This window comes from Phyllobates terribilis, unplaced genomic scaffold (assembly GCF_046119375.1).
Source record: "Phyllobates terribilis strain yellow unplaced genomic scaffold, ASM4611937v1 Scaffold_364__1_contigs__length_1914224, whole genome shotgun sequence".
Classification (NCBI taxonomy): Eukaryota; Metazoa; Chordata; class Amphibia; order Anura; family Dendrobatidae; genus Phyllobates; species Phyllobates terribilis.
Genome location: NW_027363124.1, coordinates 1,656,687 through 1,668,033, shown reverse-complemented (window position 1 = coordinate 1,668,033; position 11,347 = coordinate 1,656,687). Strand labels below are relative to the sequence as shown.

Here is an 11,347-nt window from a genome sequence, read left to right as displayed (position 1 = left end):
AGCCTTTTTCTGTCACAAAAGGTATAATAGAACAAAATTCAAAATAACCTGTCCATATGCAGCACGGCTTCAGTCGTTTAAATGTAGTGCTTCTCTCTGCCTCCAGCAGACTCTGAGCAGCACATGCAAGGTCTGCTCACCTTGCACAACACACTGAGACAGGTGCAGCTGTCTTAAATCAGGCCCTCCAAGACCTGGACTGGAGGTAAGTGAGCAGCTGATCCCGCCCAGCTCTTTCAGCTGCTCTTAAAACCCGACTCTTTAATCTGGGCCCATTAACTCCCTCTCAGCATTATGTGTGCTGGAGCCTGCTTCTCCGGGTCCTACATCACCGAAGCTTGGTACTTCAGGGACACATATCTCCCGTCCACGACCTGTCCGGCAGCCACCTTACAGCGCACAGATACGCACACCTCGTACACGCACGACTCTGCTCCATAAACCTCGCTCACACGCTGTTCCTCTCCCCCAGCTTTTTCAGCTGCTCTTAAAACCCGACCCTTTAATCTGGGCTCATTAACTCCCTCTCAGCATTATGTGTGCTGGAGCCTGCTTCTCCGGGTCCTACATCACCGAAGCTTGGTACTTCGGGGACACATACCTCCCGTCCACGACCTGTCCGGCAGCCACCTTACAGCGCACAGATATGCACACCTCATACACACAAGGCTCCGCTCAGTACACACGCTGTTCCTTTCCGTACACCTTGTACGCAAGCGGCTCCACTCCATACACCTCGTACACACACGGCTCCACTCCGTACACCTCGTACACACACGGCTCCACTCCGTACACCTCGTACACACACGGCTCTGCTCCGTACGCCTCGCACACACCCGGCTCCGCTCCGTACACACACGGCTCTGCTCCGTACACCTCGTACACACGCGGCTTTGCTCCGTACACCTCGTACACACGCGGCTCCGCTCCGTACACCTCGTACACACGCGGCTTCGCTCCGTACACCTTGCACACACACGGCTCTGCTCCGTACACCTCGTACACACGGCTCCGCTCCGTACACCTCGTACACACACGGCTCCGCTCCGTACACACGCGGCTCTGCTCCGTACACCTCGTACACACACGGCTCTGCTACATCCACACTGTAAACCCCTCCTGACCCCACACATAAACTTCAGCTCATCCAGCACCATGACAACCAGCACAGCAGAGTCCTGCATCCACTGAGGCCCCTGATCATGTGACCCCTGACTCCTCCCCTCCTGTGACCTCATCACAGCTCCTGTGCGCACAGAGCAGCCATATATGTGGTGGCGGCTCTGCAGGTGGAGGTATGTGGAGACCCCATTACTGGGCGCAGGGGGCATTAACCCCTTCAGCACCGAGACTCTTTTAGGGTCTTGTGTTGCCCCTTTATAAGAATCATAAGGTTTTTGATCTGTTTCCTGTAATAGATACATACGACCCAACTATGGAGACAGGAAGGGAGGAAACGTATTGTTCTCATAGTACAGGACCCCTTTACTGCCCCCACAGTGTAATGCCCCCATTATGCCCCTTATGCAGGATGTATGATGCCCCACACAGTGTAATGCCCCCATTATGCCCCTTATGTAGGATGTATGATGCCCCCACACAGTGTAATGCCTCCATTATGCCCCTTATACAGTATGTATTATGCCCCCACAGTGTAATGCCCCCATTATGCCCCTTATGCAGGATGTATGATGCCCCCACACAGTGTAATGCCCCCATTATGCCCCTTATGCAGGATGTATGATGCCCCCACACAGTGTAATGCCCCCATTATGCCCCTTATGCAGGATGTATGATGCCCCCACAGTGTAATGCCCCCATTATGCCCCTTATGCAGGATGTATGATGCCCCACACAGTGTAATGCCCCCATTATGCCTCTTATGCAGGATGTATGATGCCCCACAGTGTAATGCCTTCATTATGCCCCTTATGTAGTATGTATGATGCCCCCACACAGTGTAATGGCCTCATTATGCCTCTTATGCAGGATGTATGATGCCCACACACAGTATAATGCCCCCATTATGCCCCTTATGCTGGATGTATGATGCCCCCCACAGTGTGATGCCCCCATACAGTGTAATGCCCCCATTATGCCCCTTATGCAGGATGTATGATGCCCCACACAGTGTAATGCCCCTTATGCAGTATGTATGATGCCCCACACAGTGTAATGCCCCCATTATGCCCCTTATGCAGGATGTATGATGCCCCCACACAGTGTAATGCCCCCATTATGCCCCTTATGCAGGATGTATGATGCCCCCCACAGTGTAATGCCCCCATTATGCCCCTTATGCAGGATGTATGATGCCCCCACACAGTGTAATGCCCCCATTATGCCCCTTATGCAGGATGTATGTTGCCCCCCACAGTGTAATGCCTCCATTATGCCCCTTATGCAGTATGTATGATGCCCCCACACAGTGTAATGCCCCCATTATGCCCCTTATGCAGTATGTATGATGCCCCACACAGTGTAATGCCCCCATTATGCCCCTTATGCAGTATGTATGATGCCCCACACAGTGTAATGCCCCCATTATGCCCCTTATGCAGTATGTATGATGCCCCACACCGTGTAATGCCCCCATTATGTCCCTTATGCAGGATGTATGATGCCCCACACAGTGTAATGCCCCCATTATGCGCCTTATGCAGGATGTATGATGCCCACACAGTGCAATGCCCCCATTATGCCCCTTATGCAGGATGTATGATGCCCCCCACAGTGTAATGCCTCCATTATGCCCCTTATGCAGGATGTATGATGCCCCCACACAGTGTAATGCCCCCATTATGCCCCTTATGCAGTATGTATGATTCCCCACACAGTGTACTGCCCCCTTTATGCCCTTATGCAGTATGTATGATGCCCCACACAGTGTAATGCACCCGTTATGCCCCTTATGCAGGATGTATGATGCCCCCCATTATGCCCCTTATGCAGTATGGATGATGCCCTCACACAGTATAATGTTCCCACAGTATCGCCTGAGGTCCTGCAGTTGGAATACGTCCTGAATTTTTACTGTTGGAATAATCCCTCCGGCAATGGTTTTCCCTTTGCCTGCTCCCCTACATGTAGACCCTCGAGCATGTATACATGCATGTAGGGGAGCAGGCCTTACTAGATATCGAGGCTTTGTACAGTAATATATCGCATGAGAATTATATCAGAGGCGTAAGATGTTTATAGAAATCGAGATCCGTAGAGTGTAGCAGACATAATGACTTTGTGGAGGATCTTCTAAAATTAATTCTTACTCATAACGTCTTTCTTTTGGCAGGAAGTACTTCCACCAGCTCAGGGGTACTGCGATGGGGAGCCCCTGTGCCCCCTCATTTGCTAATCTATTCCTGGGCTGGTGGGAGGAAACCAAAATACTCAGGGATGATTATAAGTGGTGGCAACCATATATTAGGTCATGATATAGATATATAGACAACATTTTTATCATCTGGTCAAGGACGAGTGAACAATTTCTTGAATTTGTCAGGGAACTCAATATCCATAGAGTGGGGCCTTAGATTTATATCAGTTTAATTATTACCAGTTGCCTTTCCTGAATGTACCAATCAAGAAAGTACGGGATGGGAGCCAGGGCTGTGGAGTCGGTAAGCCAAACCTTCGACTCCTACTTCTAAATTTCCATGACACCGTCTCCGACTTCACGACTCCAACTCCCTCATACATGGCTCATGTTTAAGTGATAAATTTACAGTAGGACACATTTTTCTCAGCTAAAAGTCTAGACCCTTAGATCAGGAATAGGACAGGCATTTATAAGACATTTCATAACTTTCCCAAATTCTTATGAAAAAATATTCCTCACAAACTGCATTGAACTATTGTACCCAATTTACTACATATTTTAGGCGTCGGAGTGGGTCCCTTTTATACCGACTCCGACTCCACCAAAATGGGTACCGACTCCGACTCCACAGCCCTGGTTTGGACCCTAGGGACACTCATCTACCATAAACTATTAAAGTGGGATAGCCACCACCCCATCCTCCTTAAAAAAAAAACAATATCCAAGTGCTAATGTTTACAGTTGCGAAGAAACTGCTCTAATGTCACAGATATTAATATACAGGCAATAGACATAAACACCAGATTCAGGGAAAAAGGTACCCACAGTACATTTTGGATTCCGCACGATTGTTTGCAGAAAAACAAAGAGAGACACTCCTCCATACCTAACCAAGACACCAAGAAAAATATGGGATAACACAAGTAATAGGAACTTGTGACAATCAGAGTGACCATATCTTTAATATCCTCAGAAAACACTAGGATGTACTTGTGGCCGACCTGGACCTGAGGGTGCTGTGTGATCTACTCCCACAATAACTTTCAGAAAGGGTTGGTCAATTAGGGACCGTTTAGTGCATAGTTTCTAAAAAAAAAACTGCACCCAAGGGGACATGGCAAGATAGAAGAATCTGTGGTTTATTTAGATGTGTAGAAAGTTGTACATGTACAGTGCTGGCCAAAAGTATTGGCACCCTTGCAATTCTGTCAGATAATACTCAGTTTCTTCCTGAAAATGATTGCAATCACAAATTCTTTGGTATTATTCTCTTCATTTAATTTGCTTGCAAGGAAAAAGCACAAAAGAGAATGAAGCAAAAATCAAATCATTGATCATTTCACACAAAACTCCAAAAAAGGGCCGGACAAAAGTATTGGCACCCTCAGCTTAATACTTGGTTGCACAACCTTTAGCCAAAATAACTGCAAACAACCGCTTCCGGTAACCATCAATGAGTTTCTTACAATGCTCTGCTGGAATTGTAGACCATTCTTCTTTGGCAAACTGCTCCAGGTCCCTGATATTTGAAGGGTGCCTTCTCCAAACTGCCATTTTGAGATCTCTCCACAGGTGTTCTATGGGATTCAGGTCTGGACTCCTTAGAAGTCTCCAGTGCTTTCTCTAAAACCATTTTATAGTGCTTTTGGAAGTGTGTTTTGGGTCATTGTCCTGCTGGAAGACCCATGACCTCTGAGGGAGACCCAGCTTTCTCACACTGGGCCCTACATTATGCTGCAAAATTTGTTGGTAGTCTTCAGACTTCATAATGCCATGCACACGGTTAAGCAGTCCAGTGCAAGAGGCGGCAAAGCAACCCCAAAACATCAGGGAACCTCCGCCATGTTTGACTGTAGGGACCGTGTTCTTTTCTTTGAATGCCTCTTTTTTTTCCTGTACACTCTATGTTGATGCTTTTTCCCAAAAAGCTCTACTTTTGTCTCATCTGACCAGCGAACATTCTTCCAAAACGTTTTAGGCTTTCTCAGGTAAGTTTTGGCAAACTCCAGCCTGGCTTTTTTATGTCTCGGGGTAAGAAGTGGGGTATCCTACCATACAGTCCCTTTTCATTCAGACGCCGATGGATAGTACGGGTTGACACTGTTGTACCCTCGGACTGCAGGGCAGCTTGAACTTGTTTGGATGTTAGTCGAGGTTCTTTATCCACCATCCGCACAATCTTGCATTGAAATCTCTCGTCAATTTTTCTTTTCCGTCCACATCTAGGGAGGTTAGCCACAGTGCCATGGGCTTTAAACTTCTTGATGACTCTGCGCATGGAAGACACAGGAACATTCAGGTCTTTGGAGATGGACTTGTAGCCTTGAGATTGCTCATGCTTCCTCACAATTTGTTTTCTCAAGTCCTCAGACAGTTCTTTGGTCTTCTTTCTTTTCTCCATGCTCAATGTGGTACACACAAGGACACAGGACAGAGGTTGAGTCAACTTTAATCCATGTTAACTGGCTGCAAGTGTGATTTAGTTATTGCCAACACCTGTTAGGTGCCACAGGTAAGTTACAGGTGCTGTTAATTACACGAATTAGAGAAGCATCACATGATTTTTCAAAGGGTGACAATACTTTTGTCCACCCCCTTTTTTAGGTTTGGTGTGGAATTATATCCAATTTGGCTTTAGGACAATTCTTTTTGTGTTTTTTTCATTGAAGACAAATTAAATGAAGAGAATAATATCAAAGAATTTGTGATTGCAATCATTTTCAGGAAGAAACTGAGTATTATCTGACAGAATTGCAGGGGTGCCAATACTTTTGGCTAGCACTGTAATTGAATGAGACCATGTAAATCTTTCTCGAGTTCCTCTACAGGTGAAACCTTTTTTCAGAGAGATTATTCCAACTGTAAAACCTCAGGACTTGTATATGTGGCCACATGCCCCTACCTCCTAGATTATGTATGCACGACCAAGAGGCAGTCTAAGAGGAGTGTGAAGGGGGCATTTGGGCGAAATACGCCATGGTTGGGTGTCACGGTGTGTCAAAGGTGACAGTCGCCTTGCAGGGGTTTGCAAGTGATCTCCACGTTTGGCAATGCAGACATCTGCCTAGATGGGAGGCTGTGTTTAGGACCCAGATTCTACTTCCATTTAGTCTGGGTGTATATATACCTGGTGTGTCTATGTTGGCGTCGCCGGGTATACTCATTTCTACTTGGAACTTGGCTGAAGCAGCATCACGTCCTCTTTGGAGTCTTGAGGCCGTGTGCCCTGTTGGAGTTTCCTCTAAAGCGAAGTTGTAATTCCCCTGTGTTGTCTTCCCCTTTTGTCTTTAGAGTGCTAGTGGAGGTAGACTAGTGCTCATCTCCTTCCACCCCCAGCTATAGCCTTATGCCAGGGATAGTTGGGCGAGGCATGTGATGGGCGACAGCTGTGGAGGCTGTATAGGGACGTTAGGGAGAGACAGGGTGATGCTAGTCCAGATTAGGAGGTCACCTCTTCCCCCTTTTCCCTAGTATCTGGGCTCCCTTTCCCTTTCTCCTCTGTGTTGCACTCACACCTGGCGTGACTCTCTGCGTTGCACTCACACCTGGCGTGACATCAGGACACCCCATTAGTGAGACACATGAACAGTGCACAATGAGGTGAAACAAGAGAAATCTCCTTTTGCATCATTGAAGTGGTTAAACCCAATGTGATAGGTGGTGATCTTAATAGATGTATCCTCAAAAAGGAAAGTGAGTGGATTTCCAGACTGGATTCACTAGGCCCTAAGGGACTGAATGAGCAAATTTCCTATGCCTGTTTTGTATGACCCATTCCGGATTACATTTTATACTCTACCCATTGCTATTCAGTTCCCTGTGAACGAGGTTCACATATTGTTTTACTTCATCAAGAGATCTGAGCTTCTATATCAGAATTATTTCTTATCCGTTATATCCCAATTATACTATTTAGTAACTAGCAAGTGTGGTGTTCCTTGTGTATCTCTAATTATGCAATAGGGGTCAAATATGACCATTTAGGAGTATACTGTGGGCCACCATCCCATATATTTTGTAGTGATAAAGTAGATCCACATGCCGATTGCATGATGGGGGGATGTGCAATACTTATTTTTAGTCTCCCATGATACTGATCTCAGAGAGAGGATTTTTCTGTTGGTGGAATGCAATCCAATACCATATGCGCTCCGGTGTGGAACGCAGACATCTGGGCATGCACAGTTGTGGATAATGATCCTAGATGGAATGATAACTACGGGCATGCGCAGTCACAGGTACGAGTGGCGCGGCGGCAATCAGTTTATCTGGTGTTTCAGCATAAAGCACGTCACTTCCCGACATGCACATTAGGTGATGGACATTATCGGACCTCTAGCTCATGAGAAGTAGCGTAGGCGCAGTATATTATTGTAGACAGACTCTATTCTGTATATCCTGTGAAAATTCACCTCTAGGAATGGGAATGAGCCTCCTAATCTGGGAGGGATTTTGGATGAAGTGGGATATTTAAACATGGACACCTGGCTATTAGGCACACTATGCTGAACATCATGAATTATTATCCCTCTATCAAGCCTCCTAATGAACCTGTTGGGAAAATGTGTTGAGGCGGATTATTGAAACATTCTCTGAGTACCATACCCTTTCCTTTATACATATTGTAGGGGTTTTACTCACTGGGGCACAATGGGAGGAAAACAGGAGGCATGTTCCTTTAAAATTTCATGTGGGTTTATTACTTCATAAACCCAGAAGCCAAACAGAAAAGCAAATGGCCTTTAGATCAGGCAAACAAAGTAAATGTCCTTAGCAGGTCTCTGCTCAGCCAGGCCTGTGTGGCACACAAGCTGGGGTAGCGTCCAGTGTCCTGGCTTGGTCTGAAGACAAACATACACAGTAGGCCTTCTACCTCCAAACATACAGACCATGTGCCAAACAACAGCCTTCATTTTATAGGCTGTTAACCACACCCAGAGGTGAGGTATGTGGGTAGCTGGACTCACCCATTCTCTCCTAGCTACCCGTAACCCGACTCCCAGGTGCACCAAACGATCCTCTTAGTGCTTATGTGCCCTAGAGAAACACTCTGGGTTACATCACAGAGACCAGCCATCTCTGTGACACATACCTCTCATCGACTACGCGACCATTTGCCACCTTACATACCCCCCCCTCTGCCTAAAGCCGTGGGCTTGACACCTTTTACTACCAGACAAGGGATTCTCGAGAGAGCATCGGCATTACCATGTAGCTTCCCTGCTCTATGTTCTACAGGGAAGTAGGAGTCCTGTAGGGCTACAAATTCAAGGGTGACTCTGGCATTTTTTAACTTTTTTCCCTCATCCATCTGAGTGGAGCATAGTCGGATAATAATCTAAATTTTCGACCTAACAGATAGTACGGTAAGGTGTCCACTGCACACTTTATAGCAAAGCGTTCCTTCTCTATGACCGAATAATTTTTTTCGCTGGAGGACAGCTTTCTACTCAGGTAGAGGACTGGGTGCTCCTCCCAGTGTATCTCCTGGAAAAGGACTGCTGCTATCCCGACATTTGAGGCATCTGTCTGGAGTATAAACTCTTTATTGAAGTCCGGGGCAACCAGGACCGGTTGCCTACACAGAGCCAATTTCATCTTTTGAAAGGACGTCTCCGCCTCTGCAGTCCACTTGGCCTTGGCTGATTTTGTCCCTTTAAGGAGGTCAGTCAGGGGTGCGGCCATCATGGCGAAGTTTGGGATGAATTTCCTGTAGTATCCCACGATTCCCAGGAAGGCTCTGACTTACTTTTTCGACACCAGTCTCAGCCAATTTTGGATTGCTTCTACTTTAGTATTTTGGGGTTTTATCTCAACTCTACCCACTACATATCCGAAGTACTTGGCTTCTTATTTCCCCATGCCACATTTCTTCGAGTTTATTGAAAACCCCACCTTCCTCAGAGCATCAAACACAGCCTGAATCTTTTCCAGATGACTCTCCCAGTCTGGACTGAAGATAGTATTGTCCAGGTATGTTGTGCATATTTCTTATGGGATGCAAGGATGCAATCCATAGCTCTCTGGAATTTTGCAGGGGCCCCTGCAGTCCAAACGGCATCCGGGCATACTGGAAGCATCCGTCGGGCGTAGAAAACGCAGTCTTCTCTTTGGCTACCTGTGTCATGGGGATCTGCCAATATTCCTTCGTCAGATCCAAGGTGGTTATGTGCCTTGCTGGCCCAAGCCTCTTGATCAGCTCGACGACGCGTGGCATTGGATATGCATCAAATTTGGTAACCTCATTCAACTTCCGATAGTCGTTGCAAAATCTCCACTCACCATTGGGATTTGGGACCAAGACGATCAGGCTCGACCAACTGCTCTTGGATTCTTCAGTGACACTGAGCTTCAGCATACAAGCTACCTCTTTGGATATCAACTCTCGTCGGGCCTCAGGTATCAGATAGGGCTTCAAGTTCACCTGCACATGTGGCTCCGTCAGAATCTTGTGTTCTGTGACCCTTGAGCAGCCCGACAATTCCGAGAACATATCCCTGTTCTTCTGCATCAACTCCCGACACTGCTGTTTCTTGGCCTTCGTTAGCGTTTCCGCTATTGCGACTCCTCCAACGTCACCTTCTAGCTTGCCCAGCAAGTATGGAGCTTCCACAGCCTCTCTGTCTTGGCACGGCTTGATGAGGTTGATGTGGTATATCTGGTACGGCTTACGTCGTCCCGGTTGATGAACCTTGTAGTTCACTTCACCCACTTTTTCCACCATCTTATACGGCCCTTGCCACTTGGCCAAGAACTTACTTTCCACCGTAGTTATTAGCATGAGGACGCCGGTCTCTCGGATTGAATTGCCTCACTCTGGCTGACCGGTTGTAGACTCTGGCATAAGCTTCTTGTGCCTGGAGAAGATGTTCTTTTACGATGGGCATCACCTTCACATTCCTCTCCTGCATCAGAGCAACGTGCTCAATGACACTCCTGTGGGGCATGAATTCGGCTTACCAGATTTCCTTTGTGACATCCAGAAGACCCCGCGAATGTCAGCCATACAGAATTTCGAATGGCGAGAACCCTGCAGAGGCCTGTGAAACCTTTCGGTTGGAGAACAACAGATACGGTAGGAGACAGTCCCAGTCTCTACTGTCCCTTTCTATGTCCTTCCTCAGTATACTCTTCAGAGTCTTGTTAAACCTTTCGACTAGGCTATCTGGCTGAGGATGGTATACTGAAGTCCTCAGTTGGGAGATTTGGAGGGCTTTGCATAACTCCCTCATCACCTTACTCATAGAGGGAATTTCCTGGTCGGTGAGTATCTCCCTTTGGTAAGCCTGTTGGGGATAAAACTCACAGGATATATTCTTTGCGGAGGAGTTTCTCAGTGGAATCACTTCAGGATAGCGTGTGACATAGTCCAGGATAACCAATATAAATTGATGCCCACGAGCACATTCAACCAGGGGACTGACCAAGTCCATAGCAATTCTCTCGAACGGCACTTCAATAATGGGCAATGGCACGAGGGGACTTCAAAAGTGAGAGGTGGGGGCGGTTAACTGGCACGTAGGGCAAGACCTGCAATACTTAAATATTTCCCGGGCCAATAGAACCTTTGTAAAAGATAATGCCTTACCAACACCAGATGCAGCAAGCCTCCATGACAAAGGCGGGGCCAGCACATGTGCAAAATACTGATGCAGACAGCCACTCACTAACCTACCAATTCATGAAGGGGGTGGCTGTATAGTATTATACACGCACACCGATGGAGTCTGCATAGGGCGCCAGTCACACAGATATGTGCGATGCACAGTTTCTGGCTTTCAGCTTGTTGATGACGCCCATACTATTAGATCAGGTGGGCTGCCCAGCACTATATACGTGCACCCCCACAAGACAGACGCCCCAATTCACCCAGCCAACACTAAAGAGGCCTGGCCGCATCCTGCAAAAAAATGTGCAAAAAAGATGAAAAATAGTGTAGAAGATAAATACACCACATGAGGTATTGGTCGATATTTTGGCCAAAATACACAAGCTCGCAACCCAAACGTCAAGGGTCCTCATACTTGC

The 11,347-nt window shown here is 47.1% G+C and overlaps 1 protein-coding gene across 1 annotated transcript in view; it reads left to right on the top strand.

Moving 5' to 3' along the window:
• The first annotated feature begins 1,236 nt into the window (after nt 1–1,236).
• The window catches only part of LOC141222887 (uncharacterized), a 69,044-nt gene continuing 58,933 nt past the window's right edge, over nt 1,237–11,347 (top strand). Inside the window, exon 1 of the mRNA XM_073666720.1 lies at nt 1,237–1,295. The gene's annotated coding sequence lies outside the window, so the exon portion shown is untranslated. The remainder of the gene's footprint in view (nt 1,296–11,347) is intronic.